Source organism: Anas acuta, chromosome 3, assembly GCF_963932015.1.
Source record: "Anas acuta chromosome 3, bAnaAcu1.1, whole genome shotgun sequence".
Classification (NCBI taxonomy): Eukaryota; Metazoa; Chordata; class Aves; order Anseriformes; family Anatidae; genus Anas; species Anas acuta.
This window is the reverse complement of record NC_088981.1, coordinates 105,168,253-105,191,675: the sequence shown is the minus strand read 5'-3', so window position 1 is coordinate 105,191,675 and position 23,423 is coordinate 105,168,253. Positions and strand designations below refer to the sequence as shown.

At 38.5% G+C, this 23,423-nt stretch overlaps 1 long non-coding RNA gene across 2 annotated transcripts in view; it reads right to left on the bottom strand.

Moving 5' to 3' along the window:
• Positions 1 to 23,423, bottom strand: part of LOC137854778 (uncharacterized) — a 92,714-nt gene that overhangs the window by 37,813 nt on the left and 31,478 nt on the right. The gene's annotated exons all lie outside the window — the stretch shown is intronic.

Sequence of the window (23,423 nt, the reverse complement as noted above, 5' to 3'; positions counted from 1 at the left end):
CTCTTCCTCATCCAGTTACTGAGTGCCTCCTTGTATCATCACATCACTTATTTCAATATAATTGATTTTAAAGTTATGAAGGAACCAGTTCAGAGAAAGATCATATCTTGCCTAAAGGTCCGTATCAGCAAGGAAGTCTATGATATATGCTTCTGACAGAACTAAAAGGTGACACGGGGTGGAAGATTGCATACACTAGCAATGCTGTAAGAGAAATGTCTATGAACATATGAGCAATGTCTACCCATTCAGGGCTTAGGCCTTGCTTCTGAATATTGACGTATAATGCCGTATAAATTATATATAAATATATATAATGACGTATAAATTTGAATATCATGTCTGGCATCTCTGGAAGGCATCAGTCTGCCACAGGCCATATCTCATGTCTGCCAGTACCAGGTAGATTATACATCATAGGATGTCTCAAATAATATGAGATATCAATATGTGGGAATCTAACATCTACTGTGTGGACATAAAATTTTAGAATTGGGATTCAGTTTGAGTTTAAGAAACTTTCATGTATGGCTGTAATATATGTCTCCACATATACGGTAGCTGTCTAAGTACCTATTTAGCCAACAGAGAGCTAGTGACACAGTGGAGCTGGACACCAATGTAGTTCACACTAATGTTGGCTCCTAGAGCCCACTTCAGTTGCTTAAATGTAGGTACCTCGCACCATTTGAAGCTTCTTAGGGTGTTTCTTCTGTTTTTCAGGTGCTTGTTCAGAGGCCACCATTTTTCCAGTATGATCCTGTGGCATATCTGCCATATCTCATAGTGCCCTGGATGTGAGCTACTAAGCCATCTAAATCAATGTGTGCACGTATCAACTTTCCCTCTATTAACTGTTTTAGAGCTTATACACCTAGTATCCATGTAAATATACACATGAAGATATCTACTTTCAGAGATTTTAATCTCAGCCCTACTTTAGGAAAGTCTTTTAGATTATATCTACCCCTGGGGTGTATATAATGTGTTGACTTTGGGGGTGAAATCATCCATAAGAAATTCTCCAGTGCCACAGTCCTCTGTCTCCCCTGTTATGCTGAGACAATAGTTTATGAGTCTGTAGTAGCAGATGACAGAAATGCCCTGAATTAAAAATGACCGTTTCTTTCAGAGGTCTACTTTTTATCTAGATTGTCACAGTCTTCTAGCTCACTACTGCAGCACACAAACTACTAAGGTGGTGGCAGACCTGAGGAGGTGGTAAATCACAGCAGTGGTACAGGAATGATAAGATAGGCAAGTGAAGGGGGTGGAAATTTCTTGAAGTTGTTTTGCTGCTGAAGTCAGAATAACTATTCTTTCAAAAATTGAAAGCTTTGGGGAAAAATAAATAAATAAATAAATAAGTGTTTTCACTTTAGTAAGCACATCCCAGGACACTTAGAAAAATGGAATCCTTGAAGAGAATAGAGAGTGCTGATGACATGTTAATAGAATATGTTCAGATTTCACTTGTGCAGAAGAGTTCTCTAATACAGTTGTGTACCGCAGATATTATGCTGGTATAACAATTGGTGTTCACAGACCTACACATACCCTAAGTACTCTCATGGTGGGAAAGAGGAAAGGAAAGAAAGGAGTCTTTTACATGAGATCACAAATGACTGAGGCAGTTTGATAGTCTGAAATTGAAAGACCAAGATACCACTTCTTACTTCTTCCTTCACCCAAGTATCTCTTCCATTTTAGTTATTCATTTGCACTGAAAGTAGCAAATTATCTTATTTTTTTTTAGCTCTTTTCCCTGCCCCGTGCTTCATAAGTGAGGTTACATCACATAAGGGGTTGAGAAGCACCAGAGGAGTTTGAGGAACACACCACATGGATCACAGAGAGAAAGGGCAATGGAAAAATGAGCCTGATTCTTGATAAGCATTCAGAGGTAAACTCCGTTCTTAAATCATTTCTGACAACCTGTATTGAGAGAAATACTTAAAGCAAAACTTCCAGCTTTATGAATTCTAGTCTGTAACCTTAAAACAGCAGTATAAAGTTGTTGACAAATGACAAGACTGACAGTGCATTTCTAAAAAAAATAATAAATTATATTATTTATATCATAAGATTTTAATCCAAAATAGGTATGACCTGAATGTGTACATTAGATAATTTTTCTTTTACTTTGAAATTGTTGCCAAATATTCTGAAAACAAAACAAAACAACAACAACAAAACCCACAAGCAAATAAAACCAGTATTATCATCCAGTGAAAGTTATGCAGGAAGAATCCATAGATTTGAAACGGCGTTAAGAGATGTGAGGGCAAAAAATGCCCTCAGAGTAAAAGGTATAAAAACAGCTCCAGGAAAGATAAAATGGGAATGTTGCTAAGAGATGAATATGCTACATGACTGTGCTATTCATTGAAATCACGCATTCGCTGCTACAACAAAAAGGCTTCTTTTGCCACATTAATCTTTAATTAAACTTTAATATTCTTTATTGAAATTATAAACCAATGACCTGCATGATTTCATTCATTAAAAAAGCCCATTTGCTATCACAGATTATGGCACTGAAGAGGAGCAGTTATTGAAGCTACAGCACTGGGGACTTAGTTTGAAGTTCAGAGTTCTGAACAGTGATGAAGCTGGGGGTGATGCCTTAAATGTATGCAAGTAATAGTTTGTTTAATTTTGTGTCTGCTTTATTTAGAAAAGTATTTCAAGGAAAAGGATAGTATAGTCCATAATAGAAAGTAGGAAAATATAATTTAACATTTTATGTAAATCCTCAGTATTCAATATGAATTGTCACCATTTGATCAAGATCTGTGTTCATGAAGTTAACTATAAGTTTAACACTGTGAATGTATTAAAAGGCTATTGAAGAAGGATAAACTTTCCTGCCTGACCATTAATTTCTTCATTTTGTTAACACACATATATATATAAAATAAAATCTATTACTTTTAAGCTTTGCATCACCAAAAGTATTCCAGACTAGTCAGAAAAAATGTATTTCCTCTGTGAATAGGTAGTATAAATAGCCATTAACATTTATTTGGCTACAGTCATTTCTGGTATAGAATTCATAGAGCTATGCAGGCTCTCTGTAGAGTCTAATCTACCCATTCACAGTTTATTTTAAAGGCTGCTGCTGACAAAAAAAAAATCAGTAGATTTCTCCATGATCTAAAGGCCCATCTGCTTTTATATGCTGGTCCATGTGATAAGGAATAGCTTACTAAGACACATGAGCATGTTCTTTAAATGTGGTAGTTGGAGAACTGGGATTCTCAAGTATTTCCTTTTAGTGCTGGACTGTCAGAGTGTCACGTTTCCTAAGTGCAGTATGGTTTTCTGTCATCTCCCTGACACACTAGGTGTCACTTGGGATCCTGTGGTGTGGGAGAAAGATCACGCTGTGGCCTAAAATGTGAGACACCATCTCCAAACTGGAGAGGTGGGGAGTCACTGAACAAATCCTGTGGTCAAAGAATGGCCAGTGAGATATCTAGGCCAGATAAAGGCAGGGTGAAACTTAATGTAGTTGTGTTAAAACTAGTGGCTACAATGAAACTGATCCCACTTATCCTAGGAATCTGAATGATAGCAGTGTTGTAGATGAATGCTTGGGGTAACTCCAGTAATATAGTTTTAACTACATCAGTTTTAATTAAGAGTCTGTCATGTGTGTTCAGATTCTGCTTAGTTATTTTTCACTGTACTGATGCTGTGACTGTATTCATGGAAGACGACAATGCATGTGCTGTACAACATATTTAACAGAGATTGTCCTTTGACAGAGGTTGTCCTTTGACAGAGCTTTTCCTTTCTAATCATTGTTGGTGAGACTTTCTACAAGCCTGTTGGCTTTGTGACACCTTCCAGCCTTTGGCAAGCTGTAGTGAGTGGCTGAACCATATGATTTGATTTCACAGGTGACTATGTAAATTCTATATATCGCACCCAGTAGGATGGAAGGCTGCTGCTTTGCCTGTCCTGTGATGAGGGCCAGGTAATGCCAGATGGAGGAAGCTGGAAACTGTGCTTTCCTGCAAAGTAACTGGACAAAGAAAGCTGGAGAATATGGGCAAGAAGTAGGAGAGGGACAGGAAATAGTGAACTGTCAGCACTGCTAGAAACTGGCAAATACCTTGCAGGGGAAAAGGGTTGGCATCAAGAAAGCAGAGCTACAGAATGCCTTGTAAATGACTGAAATACAAAGAATTCCTAAGAAACTAGTGGGAGTTTTCTGTAGTTTATAAAAATCCAGAAATCCACTGAAGGGTGTGAGAAAGGCCAACTTGTGGGAGGTACCTCCCTTAAAAAGATGCAGCTGGAAGGAGGAAGATCTCTGTTAATCCCTTGTTTAGGATTACCCTATAGTCTAACCTCACAGTCCTGCTCTTCCTACTTGAATGGTACTGCTGTTCTAGTGTGTAAGGCTATTCTAACAAAATATTATGGACCATGATACAGTACATGGTACAATGATAAGCTACAGAGCCTGATGATATGCTTGTATTATTGAAGAAATAGGGTTAGCTCTCCAGGTCTGTCCAGTCTGGGGTATTGGCACTAACTCCTATTCCCAGATTTCTGCTGTGGTGTACAGAGTATGCATGGTGATATTTGAATCCTTTAAAAAAGGAATCCTTAATTGTGACTGTGTTCAGTTTTGGGCCTCCCAGTGCAAGAAGGACATTGAGGACCTGGAGTGTGTCCAGAGAAGGGCTATGAAGCTGGTGAACACAAGTCCTGTGATGAGCAGCTGAGGGAACTGCGGTTGTTTAGCCTGGAGAAGAGGAGGCTCGGAGGAAACCTTATTGCTCTCTGCAAATACCTGAAAGGAAGGTGTGGGGAGCTGGGCGTCAGCCTCTTCTCACAGGTAACTAGTGATAGGACTAGAGGGAATGGCCTCAAATTGTACCGGGGGTGGGGTGAGGGGTTAGGTTGGAAATGAGGAGACATTTCTTCTCAGAAAGAGTAGTCAGACATTGGGATGGGTTGCCCAGGGAGGTGGTGGAGTCACTGTCCCTTTTGGGTGTTTACAGAAATGTTGGATGTTGTACTTAAGGATACGGTTTAGTTGGTGATAGTGGTGATAGGGGGACAGTTGGACCAGATGATCTTTAAGGTCTTTTCCTGCCTTAATGAGCCTATTATTCTAATTAATATGTCTATTAAGCATTCTCTGAAGTGTGTCAGTACTTTTGGTCCCACTGTGTTCTGACTCCTAAGCGACATACTCTTAGTTTCAGACAGATCTACTTCAGCTCTGTGGGTAATACAGACATGTTCACTTGCCAATCTATTCCCAAATCCCCTCCAAGATGTTTTCTGCTCCCCCCCCCCCCCCAATATTTCACCTGTGTGAAACTGGATCTCTTAAAATCAAAATGGAAAATATTTTCAGTTTCACTTTTCTTTTGTGATATTTAAAGACTGTCCTACATAGCTTTCCTTTTACCTACAGATTTAGTGCCCTCAGTGTTGGGGATATGATTAATAATTTGCCTTATAGTGCCCAAATGACAAGAAGCTAACGGATCTAATACTGCCCTTTATTAGAATGAGCTGACTACAGTCAACAGAGTGAAATGGCAAAGCAGCTTAGCTCTTAAAGCGTGTCCTGTTTTCAACTGGGACAGAGTTAATTTTCTTCCTAGTAGCTGGTAAGGTGCTGTGCTTTGGATTTAGGATGAGAATAATGCTGATAACACACCTATATTTAGTTGCTGCAGAGCAGTGCTTACACAGAGCCAAGGCCTTTTCTGCTCCTTTTTCTGCCCTGCCAGCAAGGAGGCTGGGGATGTCATGAGAAGTTGGGAGGGGGCAGAGTGAGGACAGTGTGGTGGTTTTACTGTGCTGGGCAGCTAAACACCACAACTGCTCTCTCACTCCCCCTTCCTCAGATGAGGAGGGGAAGAAGTAAAGCAAAGAACAACTCATAGGTTGAGATAAGGATAATTTAATTAAAAGGAAATAATAATAATAATAATAATAATTAAAGAAAGATTATTATGAACTAAACAATTTAACTAAAGGGAAAAAAAAATGGAAAGGGGAAAAGGGAGGGGAAAAGGAAAAAAAAAAGGGAGGAAAACAAACAAAACAAATGAAGGCTATGTGAAAGTGCAGAGGAAAGAAATTGCTCTCTACTTCCCACAAATGAGCGATGCTTGACCACGTCCTTGAAGCAGGGACTCAACGCACGCAGCCGGTGTTCGGGAGGAGGACCGATGTTTTCACAACAAGAGCCTACCCCTCCCTTCTTCTTCATGTTTCCACCTTTAATTGCTGAGTGTGACATCACATGGTATGGAATATCCCTTTGATTGGTTTAGGTCAGCTGCCCTGGTGATATTTCTCTTCTCACTTTTTGCCCACCCCATAGGAGGGTTAGAGAGAGTCCTGATGCTGTGCCAGCACTGCTCAGCAGCAGACACAACACTGGTGTGATAACACTGCTGTTCCAGCTACAAGTGCAGAGCACAGCACTTGTAATAATTTATTTATTTTTCTTTCTGTCCTTGTCTCAACCCACTGGTTTTGACCTCGCAGGAGCACATACAGAGCTGAGCTGTCATAGCTCAGCACTGCAGGCCTACAAGTCAGGGACACACAATACATCAGCTGTCTAAAGATCACAGAATCATCTAGGTTGGAAAAGACCTCCAAGATCACCTAGTCCAACCTCTGACCTAACACTAACAAGTCCTCCACTAAACCATATCACTAAACTCTACATCTAAACATCTTTTAAAGACCTCCAGGGATGGTGACTCAACCACTTCCCTGGGCAGCCCATTCCAATGCCTCACAACCCTTTCTTTACGCAAGACTTGATAAATCTGTGTAGTTGTGCAAAGAGTACTTTAATGTTCCAGAAAGGAAATCAACAGTGACAATCAACAGTTGTCTTGAGAGAGGTCAGAGACAGCATTGTTCCCTTGCAAAATATTGCAGGTTCCTAAGGATATGACTGGGCTGACTGGGGAAGTCCAGCATTATGCATGTTGTTTATATGCCTAAGTGTCCAGAAGTCCAGAAGAATTAAAGTGTTTAATTTCTTATAGGGCCTGTAACCAATTTTTACTGTTCCCATTTATGGTCTTGTTTTTAGTATTAATGAAATTCTAATGCAGATTTACTGTAATAAGAGTCTTATCCTAAGTACTAACACAAACACAAATTTACCTGAGTGATATGCTTTACTTATTTTCTACAGGGTAATGTGTAAAATAAATGAGAAGCTATTATTTCCTGCATCGAAAGAAAACATTTTAACAAAAAAAAAAAAAAAAGTTTTAAATTTAGGAACTGCATGTCATGTTTTTATTTGCTGCATTCTTGCAACTTGCTCACCTGACAAACTGACCTCTTGGTGGGATGCAGTACACCTACTCATTCTACAAGGACCCCATGAAATGCAGGCCTAGTCTGTCTGCTTCTACAAAGTGTTAGTTGTTGAAAGTGATATCAGTCAATCGAGATTTTTCTTTCTTCTTATTTTTTATCAGTTTTCTATTTTAAAATTTCTGCTGTTGTAGTAGCTATTTAACAACTAGGTATGTTTAAGAAATTTTGTCCTTTTCCCTTCTTTGCTTCTGAAAATTTGCCCTTCTGTTGCCACTTGAGTGATGTAACAGAACCTTAAAAAAGGAGGTAGAGCACTCTAAGAGCTGTCAGATTTTAGATTGTCAGCTCATTCCACAGCTGAGCAAACTCAAGTATGAACACTAAATCTTCCCTATTTTGTTCATGATTTAAAAGGTGCTTAAGCCTTATGCATAACTTTGAACCATGTCAATAGTCCAACTGACTTTTTGGGGACAGCAGACTTGCCTCAGATTGTTCATGTTTCAATTCCTCCACTAAAATGAATCTTTGGTTCATTGTTTGGGCATCTGCTATATTCCAAAGCAAAAAGTTCTTACTGTGTCATAGAAAGATGAGAATATGGTTGCTGAGATACCTGGAATTTCCAAACACAGACTGTTGAAAACCAGACTGAAGTATTCAGGTGGTGATAGAAGGAGATTAGAGGGAGCAATGTTGTTATGGTTCACTGTGCTAAGAAGGTTGGTAATGTGCTAAAGACTTTTCTTGAGCTCCATTATTAGCTTCAGGTCCAATGTGCGGCACAAAACTGTGTGACTGACAGCAGTTTTAACAGCATGACCTGGCTTGTACTGTTATGAATGGAGAATAAAGTGTCAGTGTGCAACAGCTCCTCGGTAAGGGAAGATCAACCAGCAGACAAAAGCTGTGGTGAAGCAAGTGGGGCAAGTCCATCCATATTGATAAGGCATTCCTGAGGTCAAGCCAGGAAGCAAAGGGTCAGGGTCTGGTCCAGATCAGTGAAGTGCACAGCCAGACATGGTCATGATAGCAGAAACAAAGGCAAGAGCTTGGACTTCAGTGCAGCTCTTGCTGAAGTGGACAGGTCCCTGCTTCTCAGAGCATTTTTTTTTTTTTTTCACAGAGCCCTTTCAACACAGCTCTCATTCAAGGTTGCACAGCTTTACTATTGAAACTGACCCTGAGTCCACGCAGTCAAACCCTTGGGTGCTCCAGGCCCTGGCATAGAGAACTGTGAGGGAAAAGTTGACTAATGAATATTCTAGTCAGATCCCCGTTAGTTTTTCTTGATATTCAGATAGTGTAATTTTAACCATGTTTGAATTAATATGGACATTCTGTAAACTTTTATTTCTAAGACAAGATTCAGGTTGCCTGTTAAGACAAACAATAGTCACATTGGCAGGGCAATCTATACCTACTGAGATAGATAGGAAAACTCTTTGTTCAGTTGATAGTGAGATGTGCTTTCTGAAGGTTATTTAGAAAGCCAGCATGCTGTGCAGGAGTATTACTAGAGAAAACTATTACCTTTCCAGGACTCTGTCACAGGTCTGGCTCCACTCTCAATAACACTGAAAAAATAATGCTGCTGTTCACTCAAGAACAAGAGAGGAAAGCTCTCTTTCTGGGAATAGGTATCAAATTAGTTTGATTCTCTTTTCCATGACAGCAAGTGCTGAAGGTGTTATCTATTTTTTTTAGCCTTAGCCTAGTTGGTGGAGAGCTCGCCCAAGGAGAGCTATGCTGCAGGGTACTCTTACTTGGGAAATGCACCCAGGGAGAGACTGATCCCTGAGTTTTTATTTCTTAGGACCATGTTAGAACCATAGGCCCTTTTATTGCAGCACTTCCTACTGAGTCTGCACCACCTTGCAACAAATGAAGGAGAAACAATAAAAAGAGCATAATGAACAGACAAGGAGAAGCAATAGAAAGAAGGAGTAACAATAAAAAGAGCATGATGAGCAGACAAGTGCCCTAGAGCAATGCTGAGAGTCTGGATCCTGGCATCACAGTCACTGCACTTACAGGGAACAGTTATTGAAGAAAACCAAAAATACCTCAGCAAAAAAATTTGCAAAGATGGATCAAAACCACAGTTCCCCCTTTCCCTCCCCACCTTCTTCTTAGTGGCATCAATAAGGAGAGGGTGCAGCAAGAGTATTTTTCTGAAGTGAATAAAACTGCAGCCTAACTGCAGCCTTTTACTTCTTCCTCAAATTCACAGGTATTCTCTTCCTTCTAGCTCAACTTATCAGCATAAGAAGTCTTTAGTTTAAAGTGGTTCTTACTTGCAAGCCTTCAGGAGTCCTCAGAGATAGAGAAAAACAAGTAAGTGTTTTTTGAAGGAATAGCAAATGCAGCCAAAAGGGAAAAGGAGTCAGTATACTCAATAACATGAACAAAACCCACTTAGGCTTTTGTTGAATGCTTTGATTATTGCAGCTCTATCCACGGTGTGTCTTAATAAAAACAAGATTTGTTAGATAAAGCCCCTACCTATCTAAAATCTCATTCTCACATCACTCACTGGTTATGTCTCCATGGCTAAAGGAATTTTTGCCCTCAGAAATTATCCCTAGATAGCATCTTTGTACCTCTAGGTACAAAGTGGCTTGTTACCACATTGCTCAGAGTCAGCCTTATCTAGGCAGAAAGGCTTTGCCCACTTAGCATAGCAATTAGGTTGCTGTGATTGCTACTTCGGACTTCAGACAGTGAAAAAAAGGGAAAATGGTGTTTCTCTTCAGACAGGGAAAAAAGTGTTTCCTGTTCAGTTTAGTATAATAACACAAAGATGTGCCACAATTCTTCAAAACAGTATTTTTATACTCTTTGATGTTGAGTTACCTGGAAAGGCATGGCAAGTGTTTTTGGGGTAATGTGAATTGTGTGTTGTGTTGTTGACAATGTAGAATGAAAACATGTATACTTCTGCTCTTGTCAATGGTGACTTGAGACAGTGGTGCATGGAGTAAACTATCTCAGTATTCTAGTTTCATTTGAGAGGGACCAGGATACAAAAGAAAACTGGGGATTTAAATAATTTGGCACATAGATGTACCCTCTCCAGGTACAACCATCTGGGTCATGGCATGCTATCAATTCTGTCTGTTATCTTGGTTAAGGTTCAGTCTTGTGGAGTTGCTAGAAAGTAGAATTTGAACCATTATCTGTCTGCTGTAGGCTTGCAAAATTGCTTCGAAGGGGACAGAATCTTGAGGTGAGAAACCCAGAGCAAATTTGAAATGACGATGATGCTCCTCCTTCCTAGGAAAGCAATTTCTAGTCTTCAGGAGAATTCTCTATAATCACATTCTATTATATCTCATCTATGAATGCACAGACACATCTTTTAATCCTGGATCTCTTTTGCACCCCTTGAAAGTCTCCATGAATATCATGTATATTGAAATTTATGACAAATGCAAGATCAAGGAACAAATATCACATGTGGTGCTTTGGATACGCAACACAATTATGAAAATGGGCCTGGTTAGGACAGATGACTTCTTAATTTTTCTACTAGATACTTACACGGAAACAGCTATACTAACTCTTCTAGCTTTGAGCTTGTACTATAAACTGGTTGAAATATGCTTACTTTAGATAGTATAAAAATGTGTAGTATCCTTCTGGAAGACTTATATTAATTATTATTAAACATGACCAATATATTTAAATTACTTTTTTTCTCTGAAAACTAATGCAACATTTAATGTCATTTCAAATTACTTTCTTGAGTAAACAAATGACTTGAAGTTCTAAATTTGATCTCGTATCTTCTTTCTTTTGGTTGTAATTTGTGTCTTCTATAATTTCTGTCTTATGGCTTTTTAAAATGCCTGCTCAAATAGCAAACCCTTCTGAGTAGATACTGCACTAAAACCCTTGTAGTGTCAGTGTTATATGTTTTCAGAGCCAGTCATTTGAAAGCACGGCACCTCATAATGTGTTATGCTTTTAAGTTTCATATATTTGTGTTTCCTTTTTCACTTGGGACTAATTTTGCATGACAGAAAGTGCTAGAATAAGTTGCCAAAATACAGCTTCATATAGCAAGAAATATCTTCCTGCAAACCATTCTGCCACATTAACTTTGTTTTCCCACCATTGAATGTATCTCTAATTCAGTCACAGATGTTATGCTATCTTTTTACTTTCCACAAATTATAATAAAAATAAGGAGCTAAACTGTTGACTGCTAGTCTGTTGTACTTTTAGTACAGTACTGTACTGCTAGTAGCACTTTGACATTACTTCCACAGCAGGAGGACTGTGAAGGAGGACCTTATGGTCTCAGTGCTTTCAACAAAGGCAGACTGCAATCATGTTTTATTATGGAAAGGGATAGCAGGTTCATTGTCATTTTTTTTTTCAACATTTGTTAATAGGGATATGTTCTTTTAAAATGACCTAAACACCTTGAAGTTTTTGTTAGTCATTAAAATAAATGTTTTAGAATAAGCTGGACACAGAACTCATACTGAATTAATTTGAGGAATTCCATCTTTTCATCTTTTCAATTAAAAAAAGAAGAAAAGACTAATATTTCAGTGTTAATGTTCCAGTGAGAGGGAATTTTTGTCTGGAAATCTAAAAGCAAATTGTTCTATAATAACAGGTTTAAAAGTGTAATTTGGTTCAGTAAAAAACAATGCATTTGCAAGTGTTGAAGTAGTATCACTGAAGAAACTTGTTTCAAATATGGCCATAATCAGCATTTACTGGTATGTTAGTGGCATCCCAAAGAAAAAGTGAATATAAGGAGTATTCTTCCTTGTATTGCTTGCAATTCTTTTTGTTAGTCCCTGAAGTTGTGCAAGCTGATGAAAGACTGCTGTACGTATTTGGCTAAGGATTTGAATTTCTCCTTTTGTCTGCATTCTCTTGTCAAATGAAGTTCTGAATCTGTTATAGGAAGGGGTTGTTCTTTGGTAGGCACAAGTGTGAGGAACTCTGTCTTTAAAATGTGTCAATGATCACTGTGATCAATGATAAATGTGCCAACATGTTTCACATAGAAGTTCCTGCTATGGACAGTTGCTATGACCAGCTTTTTACCACTTTTAAAGCGTGTCCTTAAAGCCAAATTCCGGAACTCTTTGTCCCCCTTATACCCTCCGCAAGCCCTTGGGTGGAACCTATTGATATTTTTATATGTAAAGCAGAGGATTAACATAAACAAATATGGACAAAAAAATACTCAAGCAACAATTCATCTAATTCTCAGACAGAAATTAGAAAATATTGCAAATGAATTGCTACTAAATGTGCCTCTCTCCATTTACTATGAAAGGAATCTAGACAATCAGTTCAAATGTAAACTTCTATACAGTGGACAATGAAGTTTAGCTGAAATTTTAATGAAAAGTGAATAGCCAATTCAAAAGAAAACAGTGAATGACTCCATCTTCAGGAATAATTTATATATATATATATTTTTCCGAATACATTGTCTGGGATTTTGACTTAGAAATGTCAACGTTTGTAGATGCTTAGATCCTGTAACATGTCAGAAAGTAGCACACCATACTTTGTGCAAATAGTTACAAATATTCACACCAAAGTGATGACGTTTATGAGCCTTTAGGCATTACAGTAACAAGACAGTGAATATGGATGTAGATAAAATGAACTTCATCTCTTCTACTACAAGTATACTCTATGAAATTTGCAGTTTTCAAATAGTTTAAATATTAGAACAGGTAAAACAATCAAAACACTTTCCTATTAACTAAGAAAGAAACATTTCACATATTAATGTGAATCTCAGAACTTGTTCTGTACCATAATACATCAGCAAGAAGACTTACCTTCCCAAACTGAAGGGTGGTCTGTTAATTAGCATGATCTGAGCTGGTTGACTACCTGTCTTTTAATTTAAACAAGGGCTATTAGTTCCTAATGAGAAGGTTGATTATAGGCATTCTAAACAAAACTGATAAGTGGCTGTGGTCTATAACCTTATGTTATGGTAATGGAGACGAGTCTTAAGGTGGTGATTCAGAAGTGCCCCCACCCATGTAATTTTAGATCTGAAGCAGCGATGTTATGTGATTCATCTACAGATGTACTGTTATTCTTTCACTGTTTTCCATGCAGAGCAAGCTTGAGAACAAGATACAAGTACCAATGTACTATCCTGACCAGCTAGAAGCAGTTTAGCTCTCAGTTTAAACTTTGCATCAGAGTAGAGGAAAGGAACAAATTCCTTTTAGAATTTGTTTTCTCATCTGTGTTTTGATCACTATGTTTTGATCCTTTCTGTCAATTTAAAGTGCCCAGGACACTGATATATTAATCCAGTCATCTGAACAGTTGACAATTTATTTGTAGATGAATGATCTGTGCTTTGACAATATAATGTTAAGTTGATATCAGACCCTCTTTGTGAATGGACTGTATGGTTCTTATGCATTTTTAAAAATCACAGTCTCTCTGCTAAGTCACTGGACATGGAATAGCATGGTGCTAGTGTTAAGATGAACATTATTCCTCCATCATTCAAGTATAAAAGATGCAAAATAGTGCCAGTAGTGATTTTCTAAGGAGGGAAACTATGGTAACTAAGAACGTCTTAAGTTGTGACAACTTCAGTGCACTTCACCAAATATTTCAAACTCTTATAATTCAAACAAAACAATGGTTTGATAAAATGGCTCCAGAGGTAGATTGTTTCTATGTTTCCATCTTTACTTGAAGGTACAAAATCTATCTCTATATTCAGTGGTTTGGATCTCAATAAAGAAAAATAAATGCTTAAGTCATTAGAGTGGTGGGTTTAGCTGGCTTAAAACACCTTGTGCTTTTAGATGGACTGTCCATGTAGACTTAGGCAAATCATGTAAACACAAATCAAATAAATGTATTTAGCTGTACAAACTCGGGTGGCTAAATACTACACAGAATATCATTTTTAATCTCGTTTACCCTATGTTCCTGTCACTTAAATGGGAATGGAATTATTTATCCAGCTCACAAGAGCTAGATTAGAACAAATACTATGATGTTCTTGATTATTTCTGTGGAGGGTGAGCAGGTACTGTGAACTGATAATGGAATGCAAGAGTTGTAACCAGGCAATTGATAGATGTCTTCTGGCCTATGAGAGAACTTGTGTGTTCGTAAGGCAGAAATTGCCAATTTATCCAAGTTCAGTAGGCAGCGATCCATTAAAAAACAAACAAACAAACAAACAAACAAAAATCCCTTTACAACTTGCAAGCTTCTGAGAAGATTTAGAAGTGAGAACTTGGACTAAATACCATATCAGTGACCTTTCCAGGAAAGCTGAGGTACCTTGATGAAATCTTTTACTGGTCCAGGTTGCTCATATATTGTAACCATACAAATAAGACTTCTGCATCCAAGGCTGTCAATCTGCCACCTTCCTGAGCACTAAAATGCCATAAACATATTCCTCCTGCTGAGCACACAAACTGCATTCACAGAAGGTGAAAAATAATGAAGAAAATAAGCCAGATACCAGAATAAAGCAATGATTGTAAAGTGAAATGAGAACACTAAATTCAGGTAGTGGTGATAATAGTTTGTAGCTTTAAAAAATAGAAAATGAATAGAAATAAATGTGTAATCAGCACAGAGAGAAAGAAGGGAGATCAGACTCTGTGGAAGTATGATCAGTAAGTTTTTAGGAACCTAATTAGTCGTAATAATACTTGGCATTATTATACAGGGGTGGTTGAATAGTCCTTGCTTTAAGTGTTCTAAGATGTGCTTTGAATCTGCCAGCAAATTATCGCCTGTATCTTTTTTTTTTTTTTTTTTTTTTTTTTTTTCCTTCTCATTGTGGTAGAAATTTCGGACTTAGAGATAACTAGAAATTCAAATTGAATTTTTGGAATTTTTGGAGATTAATTTCCTCAAAAATGTCATAGCTCCTTTTACACCTGGAAATAGACACTGAAAAGCAGAAGTGCTGTTCTAAGACTAGTGAAGCAAACTAATTTGTTATTTAGATATATAGTTGCTGTTTTAAGCATTAGTTCATGTTCTGCTAAATTCTACAGTGATTCTAGCTTGGTACAGAACTATAAAGCAGATCTGCAAGAGTTTCTGACGTTGATTAATTCCATTCTGAAAACAATTAATCAGGATATACAGCATCTTTTTTTACGTCCACCGTGGAGAAAGAAAAAGGAATAGGCTATCGTTAATAGGTGGATATAAAACCAATGAGATTTAAACTGTCAAGTGGGTGATCTTCAGTAATGGGAGCCAAATTTAGTGCAGCATGTATTGTATGTACGAACATAGGGAAATTTTTAAAAGGAAGGTTGGCTGAATGAGCAGTCTTACCATGTGGAATGTATGTGTCACAGAAACATAGCTGAAAAAAGAACCAGTGATACATTGTAATCTATCTGTAAACTATTCCTAAAAGAAACAATGTGGGTAATAAAGATGGACATGTAGAACTAAACCTTAAGTGCATTAAAAATGTGATAGATTTGTATGTTGACCTCATAATCAAAGCAAATGGAGAACAGTGTTGAGACATTTAAAAGAATTAAAACTAATAGAGCAGTAATAATGAATGATTTCAACTGTGCACACACAAACTGATCAAATGTCACAATAAAGCAGTATTAGAAGTAGTTCCTAATGCTTTCAAGCAATTTCATCTTAGAACAATTACTTCTCATATGTACAAGTTAAGAAATTTGTCTCAAGCTATTCTCTTCAATTCACATAAAATGATGGAAAATGGAAACAACTGAAGTGAAAGCCTTTGCAAATTCTGACCATAAAAGACAAACAGACAAAACAAACAAAAACATTTTATTATTTGGAAAAAAAGACAGCTGAATGTAATCAAATGACATTCAACTTCAGAAGATATGATTTAAACTCAGCCATTAATGTACATACTCCTTTATCAAAAAATCCTCCTGATATTTTAGGATCTGTTTCATGATAACGTGTTAAGTCTGTCAGAGCTTCTCTATCCTGAGCTATTGACTTCCACAGTTGTTCAGCTCCCAGATACTGTCACTTTTAGTAAAACCACAGCAAGAGGACTAACTCTGCAGGTATTTGATCCCTCATAAAGCCTGATTTTCCAGATAGTTAATTGCCTGAGGGACTGGACAGCTTTTGAGACAACTGTCAACAGTGTGGAACAGGCTGAAGAAGAACAGAAAACATTTAATTCCCCAATTGTATTTTCCTATATTTGTCTTTCAGTGAAAAATTTAAACTCTTTGTTTTTGTCTCAATTCAAGATAATGTTTTTCAAAAACATAATAGAAGAAAGTGCAAGTTTTTGGCAAATCCTACTTAAAATGCTAGTACATGGAGACTTCCTACAGCTATCATTAAAAAGTCATGGAAACATGGAAGACCCTGCATAAAAGATAATAAAGCAGAACTCAAATGATTCCTAAAGCATCCTTCAGAAAAACAAAACAAAACGAAACAAAACAAACAAACAAACAAACAAACAAACAAACAAACAAAAAAACCAAACCAAACCAAAACAAAAAAACAACAAACAAACAAACAACAACAACAAAAAAACTAGTTCTAGGAAAAATGGCAGAAAACAAAGAAACAAACCAGAACCATAAACAATCACAAGCAAAATATGAGTGGAAAACTGGAAATTGTAGGGGAATCTGATCTTCAAATAGTCAAAAAGCAAAATCATAGTCTCATTTCATCTGTGATGAGCTTGACTGACATAGGGATTGGAATGGAAATTACTTTGCAGAAACTTGTTTGCATTTCCTGAAACTCATCCTTTCTGAAAACTGGCCTAGTCTCAGAAATGATTCGTAGCATTGTATCCTCCTTAAAGACAAATTAGGACTAACCTTAGGTAGTCAGTATACTTATTTCTATACCATATTTAAAAGTTGTGTGACAGCATTTCCAGTGCACTTTTTCTATGATTCCATTTTGTCCTTATGACAGTCATTATCAGGATCTTTACAGGGTAATCCGTCTGGATATACTAAATTCCTACAGAGCCATGTGAACTGAGACAGTCACACTATGCCTTAATATGACAAAATGCATAACTAATTGCAGCATGAATTAAATTTTCTCCCTCAAGTTGTGAAGAGTTTGTTTTAGACTGAACACACAGTAGAAGACAATAAGTTTTCATATAGGAAAAAATCCAAGATAATGCTTAAGATGCACAGTAGACACAGCAATGTCACAGTTTTTAAGTACAATAGTTCAATGCATTTTCATGTCTCCTCTCAGCCCCTGACATGATGCCATGCTCAATGCTGAGCATCCAGTTCTTTTCCACCCATGAACAGAACTGGCATGTATGGAAGTGGAATTCCTGTGTATGTCAAATGACACAGGGAAAGTATATGTTGGTTCACAGAAGACATCTCAAAGTGTTCAGAGATAAATTACTCTAACAAAACACAAGCTGAACTCTGAAAGCTAATGGGAAGATCTGAGCAACAGCAAGATCAAAGATAACTTCAAGGTATCACTGATCATTTCCATCTCTGGGATAGAAACTCCAGTGCTACAGAGGGGAAAAATGTGTTATGGCATTAACTTGGTTTTCATAAGTTCATGATAATTGCTCATGATTAACGTGAGTGCTAGTCACAGAGGGCAGGAAAGGAGATAGATTCTGCTGGAAAAACTGAGGGAGATGAAGAGCTGTCCTGGACACAATACAGCATGTATAAAGTCAAATTACTGAGCATAAAAATTTGAGTATGTTCTAGAAAGCAGAACAGAGGTTATCCATCCACAGTGACAATGCCTAATTTTAAGGACAGATGCATAAAATGGGAAAGCATGTTAAACAAGAATTAGAAGGCACGGCCAGAAGTCACATGTAGACTGCTATGTGATAATACCCTATCTGTATTTTTCAACAGATTGAAAATTGACACAAATGAAAGGAAATATGTCTTGGAAACAGAGAAGATAGAAATACATCAAACCTAGTTAAATGGTGAGGTAAACCTTCGACAGTACACCAAAAAAAAAAAAAAAAAAAAAAGCTATGATCTAACACTAAGGCAAGAGAGATTTCTAAAACTAAAAAGCATATTTCAGGAAACTGAAGCTGTATTGAATAAGGAAAGTCCAAAATAATTAACAGATTAAATGAAATGAAAATCTTAGCAAGGCAAGTCAAAAAACATTTGTAGAAAACCATGGAGAAATCATAAAACTAATAAAAAATACTTCTAAAAACACATTGGGATCATGGGAAGCCATTGAGTCTTTACATCCAAAAAAGAGATTGATTTATAAAAATTGTATTTTGAAAAGATAAAGTCCTAGTAGAAAAAAATTTTTACACCTATGTTCAGTAAGGAGGAGAGGAAGAAGACTATGATAGTATTTTGTTGTTGTTTTTGTTTTGTTTTTCATGCAAAAAAAGTTTGGAGATTTGTATCATATGAAAATATAAGTAATAGAAATTATACAACAAGTGAAAACAGCTAAAAAGATCAAAAGAGGTGTACTGGATCTAAACTATGAACTAGATGACTATTGTATGTAAAATCTTGTTTAAATTCACCAGAGATTTAGAAGGTGGCAATTTCTAAAAACATTACCTACAAACTACTGTAGACAGGGAAAGCTGTCATATAAATTAGCCAAAGCTATCACAGTATTATGGGGCACATGGATAAAGGAAAAGTATTAATACAGATTTTGTAAAAGGAAGTCATCTATTATGAATCAATTTGAATTTGAATGAATGAATGTGCATAAATAAGGAATATGTAAATTAACATTGAAGTTTATAAGAGGCATGTAGTGGGTTTACGTGGCAAGGTTTTGGTAGCAGGGGGCCATAGGGGTGGTTTCTGTGAGAAAGATCTAGAAGCCGCCCCATGTTTGGGAAGGACCCCACTGTTTTCCAGATCTGAGCCCATAAGCGATGTTGTTTTGCGCTTCTGTGAGAGCATATGTAAGACAGGGAAAAAACGCTGCGCCACACAGCAGCCGGGAGAGTCAAGGGAGTGAGAAACAGCCTTGCAGGTGCCAAGGTCAGTGTAGAAGGAGGGGGACAGGTGCTCCAGGCGCCGGAGCAGAAGTCCCCTGCGGCCTGTGGTGAGGACCATGGTGAAGCAGGATGTCCCCCTGCAGCCTATGGAGTACCACGGTGGAGCAGGGTTCCACGCTGCAGCCCGTGGAGGAGACCACAGTGGAGCAGGTGGCCCTGCACCGATGGAGGCTGCCGCCTGTGGAAGACCCCTGCCGGAGCAGATTCCGGGCCGGACCTGTAGCCCGTGGAAAGGAGACCATGCAGGAGCAGGTGACCTGGCAGGAGCTGCTGCCCATGGGGGAGCCAGGTTGGAGCAGTTTTCTCCTGAGGGATGGACCCCGTGGTACAGACCCATATCTGGAGCAGTTCTGGAAGAGCTGCTGCCTGTGAGAAGCCCACGCCGCATCAATTCATCAAGGACTGCATCCCGTGGGTGGGACCCCACAGCACAGGGGACGAGAGTGACCGAGAAGGAGCGGCAGAGAAGAAGTGCTGTAGACTGACAATAACCCCCATTCCCCCGTTATCCTGCGCTGCTCGGGGGGAGGAGGTGGAAGAGGGTGGATGGGGGGGGAGGTGCTTTTGGTTTCTTTCCTTTGTTTCTCACTTCTCTAGCTTGTTAGTAATGAGCAATAAATCTTACTATCTGTCTTCTTATGCTGAGTCTGTTTTGCCCGTTACACTAATTATTGCGTGATTTTCTTGTCCTTATCTCAATCCTTGAGCCCTTTTCACATATTTTCTCCCCATTCCTCTTTGAGGAGGGGGAGTGAGAGAGCAGCTGTGGTGGAGCTCGGCTGCCCACTCGAGCGGAGCCACGACAGAGGCATCACCATTACCAAAATCTTAGTAAAGCTGTCATGAGAAAAGAAATGCAGTCTTCCCATAGATAACTGTTTATAAGATAGGAAGCAAATTCTGGGAATATCTTGCCTCTACTGTGAAGGGAAGGCACTTCCGTCATTTTCTTGGGATCTACAATGTTCAATAGATTCATAAATTTATAAGAGCAGGTGAGAACAGGTCATTATTCTGATTTCCAAGTTGTTCACACACAGAATCACACACAGAATTACAGAGAATCACACAGAATTTCTAGGCTGGAAGAGACCTCAAGATCATCGAGTCCAACCTCTGACCTAACACTAACAGTCATCCACTATTGCTCCATATTGCTAAGCTCTACATCTAAATGTCTTTTAAAGACCTCCAGGGATGGTGACTCCACCACTTCCATGGGCAGCCCGTTCCAATGCCTAACAACCCTTTCAGTAAAGATGTTCTTCCTAAGATCCAACCTAAAACTCCCCTGGCACAACTTAAGCCCATTCCCCCTTGTCCTGTCACCAGGCACGTGGGAGAACAGACCAACCCCCACCTCACTACAGACTCCTTTGAGGTACCTGTAGAGAGAGATGAAATCACCCCAGAGTATCCTCTTTTCCAGCCTGAACAAACCCAGCTCCCTCAGCCGCTCCTCACAGGACTTGTTCTCTAGACCCCTCACCAGCTTTGTTGCCCTTCTCTGGACTCGCTTGAGCACCTCGATGTCCTTCTTGCAGTGGGGGCCCAAAACTGAACACAGTACTCATGCTGTGGCCTCACCAGAGCCAAGTACAGGGGGACAATCACTTCCCTAGCTCTGCTGACCACACATTCTTATGCAAGCCAGGATGCTGTTGGCCTTCTTGTCCACCTGAGCACACTGTTGGCTCATATTCAGCCAACTATCAACCAATACTCCCAGGTCCTTCTCTGCCAGGCAGCTTTCCAACCACTCTTCTCTGTAGTGGCACTTGGGGTAAAATATATATATTTTTTAATTTTCTTTCTACAAGAAACGAAAAGAGGTCATATCCGTAATGGACACACAAACAGTACAGCTCCTGGCAGAGGACTCAAGCACAGAGACCAGAGATGGAAAAAAACCCTCAGGTCCACAAATGACAACAGGACATGAATGCACAGCAGCTCCAGCAGGGGTAGTCACAGACTTATCCTTAACAGATGAAAAAGGTGACCCTGCTCACTCTCTTGGCAATACTGCACCTTTGTGGTGAAGCCCCTTCTGGTGCATACTGAAGCTCTTTGTGAATCCTCTGGAGAGTTACACAAATGTCTTGATATATGTAGAGATTAAAATATAACCTAAAAACAGAAGTGTACCTCACCACATCCTGACAACAAGTTAGCCAGCAACCTCTGCTAAATACCCCTCTATTAAAGGAATTCTAAGCACTTAAAATCTAGCAGGCTACAAGGTCTAAAGAGTCTACTGCCAGCAAAACAGCAGAAAAGAAAGCTCCAGAAATATAAGAAACTGTCCCTAACCCTGAAAGAGACTACACCTTATGTGCCTACTTCTACTGTTTTCAGATACTCACTGGCACAGAAAACTTGGATGATACATTTCCCCTAAACCCTGCTCCATAGCTTTAACATCAAGGATGTAACTTTGATAACACTTGACATACAGGTGAAGGCATAAAGTCACATTCACAATAAGCACCATAATTCTGCAAAAATCATAAGAGACCTAGAATCACAAAGCAAACATACAAAGTAACATCATCTTCCTATCCATAAGCATGCTCTAAAAATTAGTCACCTGAAGAAAAGCTGCATGCAGTAAAGACATCTATTACTGTATAGCTTGCTTTACTCTAAAAGACCCTACTAGCTGTTACCTCAAAAAGACATGCTTACCTTTCTCAACTTGGAAACACATTAGCCCATACCCTCTGACCCACCTAAAGTGCAAGGGGCTGAAGGAAAAACAAAACACTTATTCCTCTTTTTACATTAAAAATAAATAATGAAAACAGAACTTGAATGATTGGTTCTATGAGTTGCTGAAGTAAATTCCAGCAGTCAGAAACTTCCAAGAAAATCCTTTCTATCACTTCTTTCTTCTTATTACTTGAAACTGAGCTAGCTATACTTCAGGTCATTCTACTGGGTTTCTCTTGAAGCAAGCAAAGACAATGTATAACTGACTGTGAAGAACTGCAGAAGGACCTCAAGATGCTAAGTGACTGAGAGACAAAGTGGCAGATAAATTGGTTAGAAAGTGAGGCAAAAAAGGAAACAAGAAACAGAGATATACATTGAACTGGCCATCCACTACTGTGATACATGAATGGGATTCTAGATTTGTAACAGTAAAACATAAGCTTAGTGCTCAGTACCACAAAAATATTATAAATTATTAAGACAAAAACCAAAGTTGAAAGCCAAAATATAATTAAAATAACTGTGTAAACCAATGGTGAACATTCCTGAATGATATGTGCTTCCTGAGTCCTCCATGTAAAAAATTAAAAATGGAAAGAGAGAAGGTTAACAAGCTGATCAAAGGCATGGTATGTTTTTTCTTTATGAAGGATCCCCTGCAAGAAAAAAGAAGACTGATGAGGGAGGGAAGTACAGCAGAAGTCTGTAGAATTGTGAGGATTGTGGAAAATGTGAACAAGGAACAATAGTTCTCACCTTATTCAAAACAACAAGTAATAGTAATTGTTTTGCACGGTATGTGGTCAAAATGAGAGGTTTGCCACAGGATATTTTGGATAGTAAAACTAAGTTAGGTAGACATAGAATAAAAACAAAGAACATCATGTTAAAATTTGAAATCAGGTTTGGGAAGTTCACCTGCTAGAATCATAGAATGGCTTGGGTTGGAAGGGACCTTATAGATGATCTATTTCCAGCCCCCATGCCATAGACAGGGATGTCACCTGTATCAGGTTGCCCATGGCCTCTTCCAACCTGGTTTTGAACACCTCCAGGGATGGAGCATCTATCCTTGTGATGGATGGGAAAAATATCTAGAATTTGGTTCCTTTCCATTGGCCTTGTCTATTGGCCAGAGAACACTAAACTAGAGACCTTTGTTTTTTCTTGTAAGAAAATGCATATGCTTTTATACATCTTACAGATGGTTGATAGTTACTTGAATACTCTGAGACAAGCCCAAATAATTCTTTCTTGACTCATAAGATTGAAACTCTGTAGGATATTAGTGGTCACACTCCGTTGGGTAAAGGATATTGCATCTACATAATGACACCATTTAATGTTC